The 4,263-nt window shown below is 38.6% G+C and overlaps 1 pseudogene; it reads right to left on the reverse strand.

Moving 5' to 3' along the window:
* Nucleotides 1-1,372: 1,372 nt before the first annotated feature.
* Nucleotides 1,373-2,112, reverse strand: LOC101585447 (annotated as a pseudogene).
* Nucleotides 2,113-4,263: the final 2,151 nt, after the last annotated feature.

Genomic DNA, 4,263 nt, shown 5'->3' on the forward strand with positions numbered 1-4,263 from the left:
GAGACCACATTATCCTTCATCAGATGTAACACTGTTACAGTTATGTTATGGAGATGCTTCTGAGAGAAATCCTGGTGTTCATTTCATTTCTCTGTAATGGATCTTATCACATCACTGTTAACCTCCTCCTTCTTCCCTGTCTACCTTGGAGGTCCTCACGGCAGTGCTTCTCAACACACATCTTCTGCTGTTCTGTCTGTAGTTTGGCAAGTTCTTTCATTGTCAGCTCCTCAATGACTGCACCATGCAAGTCCAAGCCCATATTCTTCCCTATGGAATAGCAGTCTTCTCCACCTCTGTGACCCTTCAAAGTCAGGTTCAATGACACATCCTGGCCACAGTTTCCTCCAGGCTGACTTTAAGGTTTGGTATGTGGCATCTCCCCAGGATTTGTCAAAGAAGGTGATGCAGTAGAGGATATGAAAATATTTTTTCCAGAACTTCTTTTTAAAGTCAAGGGTATCGCTTCAGTAACATTAAAATATCTAGTGAAGAGTACCTCTGTGTACAGCTTCTTGAAGTTGTAGGTCACTTGCTGGTCCATGACCTGCAGAAAAGGTGTCATGTTGGGGAGGAGAAGCTTTACCTTTATGAAGGCACATGTAGCATCTATATTATCCACCACGGCTGGAGGGTGTGCTGGGGAGGTGTCCATAAGTACTTTAAGTGTGGGTAGTTTAGTACATGTACATGAGAAACCTTTTTCTCTTTCTACATCCTCTTTGCCTCTCATCTCCTTTGATCTTTTAGTTCCTTTCACAGCATCCTCCACACCTCCCTATATCCTATTGTCTATCTTATACTTTGTTCTTTGATTTATTTATGACTTCAGTTTCTCCTAAAAGAGAAGCCATGTGCCATTTGAACTTTATGTGTCTTATTTATTTCATTCAGCATTATGGTGTCAAAGTCCATCCATTTTCCAAAAAATGAATCAAATGTACCCTTGTTTATGGCAGAATAGCACTCCATTATGCACATATATCATATTGTGGTTATTCACTCACCTGCTGATGGATATATAGGCCTTTTCCAAGATTTAGTTGTTGTGAATTGTGCTGCTATAAACATGGGTATGCATGTGTTACTGTGATAAGATGATTTTAACTCTTTGGGGAAAATACCTAGAAGGGGAATTGCTGAGTCATAGGAAGTTTCTATTTTAGGTTTTTTTTTTTAAATCTCCATACAGACACAATATGAATTCCCATAGTGACTGTACTAGATTACATGTTTTCCCACAATGTGAAGCCCCTACAGCTTTGTCAGTGTTTGTCACTGTTGGATTTCTTCATGCTGGCTGTTCATTCTGGAGTAAGATGAAATCTCAGTGTTTTAATTTTTTTTCCACACAAGGAACAGGTTGTTTATTTTTTTCTTCTAGTCTTGGGCTCAATACATAGACAGCTTCTCCTCACCCTTTGGGTTAACAATTTTCTCCAGGTTGCTGCTGATGGTATGATAAAGCTCTGCATAGAAGGCCCTCAGGTCCAGCACCATGGCCCTGAGATTCCCATAGGCTGCCTCATCTCTCTCATGCACCAGGGCCCGGTAATCCATTACATGAGTCTCCTTAGAGGCCTTGGCCGCAGCATCCCCACGTTCTGAGAAGTACACAGAAATGGTTGTCTGGAAGGCTTCTACTTTGGTCTTGACTGCATTCACCCTTTCCAGAACTTTCTCCTGGATTGCTACCCCAAAATCATTTCCATCCTCAATCTTGGGAATAAGGTGCTGGATCCATGCAATCACCAGAATACACTTCTGTTTGAGAGTCCATACTTTTGGCTTAACTAGGGCAAGCAGAGCCAGGAGTTTCTCATTACTAGGGAGAAAACCACACTTAGGGACTTCTTTCTTTTCCTGTTTATCTGTTTCCATCTCATCATCCTTGGGTGGAGGGTCTGGGATAGGGATGTCCAGTGGGGCCCAAAGGGAGGTCAAGTCTGCCACATTGAGGGAGTCCTCGTGCAAGAGCTGACTCAGACATATGATTTTCTGTGGCAAAAATCTGTAGAGGAATTCCTCAGCCTCCTAGAAAAGATTTTGTCTGAAGACGTCTACCTGTTTGCGGGCCTCCTCACTCAAGCGCACCCCACAAGGCTTGGCCATGCTGTTCCACTTGCTAGATCTCCCTCAGTGTTGTTTTAATTGGCATTTTTCTAATGAATGGTGATTTTGCATACTGCTTCATGTATTTATTGGCCATTTGTACTTTGTCTTCTGAGAACTGTCTATTCATTACAGTTGTCCATTTTTGATTGGGTTTTTATTTTGTGGGGAGCTATGTTTTAAGTTCTTCATACGTTCTAGATATTAATCCTCTCTCTGAAGTGTAGCTGATAAAATTATTTTCCATTCTGCATGTTGACACTTCACTTTGTTAGTCATTTCCTTTGTGATGCAGAAGCTTTTTAATTTGACATAATCCCATTTGTTGATGTTTAATGTTACTTCCTCTACAATTGAGTTTTGTTCAGCAAGTCCTTGCCTATGCTTATGACCTCAACAATTCTACCTACTTCAAGATCCAGCAGGTTATGTGTTTCTATAATGTTAATAATTAAATCCTTGAATCATTTTTTATTTTATCTTAGTGCATAGTTGATCATGAGATTTCCTTAAAAGCTGTCTCAGGATCTGGAAGACAAAGAAGAATAAGAAGAGGGAAAGTGTGTTCCTTGAAGAATTGGGATGAGCATGAGGATCTTAAAGGCAAGGTCATATTAGAACCATGTACTTTTTTCACTGGGTTTGTGAAGGAGCTTTTTATAAGACATTTTTTCTAATTTTTTCTACATGATTTTTATCATTAAGTTAAATCATTTTTGTTGAAATACTGTTTGCCTTAGTGATTATTCTGGCTTTCAAACCAGTATATTTAGTTTCGTGAAGAACAAAATACTTCTGTTCAGAGTAGATGATATACCAACATTCAAGGTCAAGGAGGGAAGAGTTCTTGCTCATTTTCTTTTTAACCTATGGCCTAAAAGGTTAACAAATTTAAAAAGGCTCAAATAGAGCTTGACCCCAAATAATCTTTATAGTGTCCCTAATAAACTAAGTATAAGTGAAAAGAAACATATGGAATTCATTTTCTACAAAATAGGTCTTGGCTTTAAACTAAGGAAGTGTGTGCCTTGTAAGAAGTGACTATTCATTTCAGTTGTCCATTTTTGATTGGGTTTTTAATTTGGGGGACTAATACACTTTAGATCTCAGTGAGTTTAAAGCAGCTAGAAGCAAGTCAAATATTTTTGATAAATTGTATTCTTTTGCTTCTTTTATTTATACACATTGTCTTTGCCCATTTTCTCTGTTCAGTGCTCAAATTGTAAAGGCAAGAAAGACTAAAATAATGAGAATAAGTATGAAAAAATCATTTTCTAAACAATGGGCTGAAATGGGAGAGACACTTATAAAAGGTTTTTTGGCACTAGAAGGGGGAAAAATTAAGGAATTTGTTAGTGGTGGTCTGGTAATTTGGTGTGATTTTTAAGTGCTTTTCTTTTTCCTGGGTTCTCAAACTATTGCCTAACTTTTCTTTGTTTCATGGCAGCCAAAGAACTTTAAAAAAATTATATTGGTCCTATGGGGACAGAAGATGATAATTGATTTTCACTGCTGTTTGACTTCATAAAAAATAATTGTGGAATAAGCTTTATAAGCAAACCACAATCTATGTGGAAAATTTTAGGACAAAATTTTCTCCCCACCCCCCAAAAAAGCCTTGGTAGTGTTATAGTACTTGTTGAATACAACTTACTATTTGTCCAAGATTGGCACAATTATTCCCATCTGCTGTGATTCATAAACAGGCTTTAAAATTTATTGCATATTTAAAAGCTTTTTTGTTTTTGAAGATGAAATACTAGCATTAGCCAGCAGTTCTCTAACAACGTGGAAATTTTATGATTAAAATTTTAAGTTACTATGGTGATCATCACCAATGACTGAAGAGCATTTCTTTTTTTTTTAATGTATTTAGGACAGGGTCTACAGGGTCTCACTACACAGATCAGACTCATAGCAATCCTATTTTTAGCCTCCCAAGTGCTGGGATTACAGGCATGCACTACCACGCCCAGTCTCAGTGGCAGTCTCAGTGCACCCGGGGGGTGGGCCTGGCACAGCACGCTGGGATCAAACCCAGGTGCCTGCTGCCTAAGCAGGTGCTTTAATCCACTGAGCTATCTGGCTGGCCCTGAGGAGTATTTCTTTATTATGGGAATTTTAATATTAAGGTTGAAAATTTGGGAAGTA

Source organism: Octodon degus, unplaced genomic scaffold (assembly GCF_000260255.1).
Source record: "Octodon degus isolate 3935 unplaced genomic scaffold, OctDeg1.0 scaffold00362, whole genome shotgun sequence".
In the NCBI taxonomy this organism is placed as follows: domain Eukaryota; kingdom Metazoa; phylum Chordata; class Mammalia; order Rodentia; family Octodontidae; genus Octodon; species Octodon degus.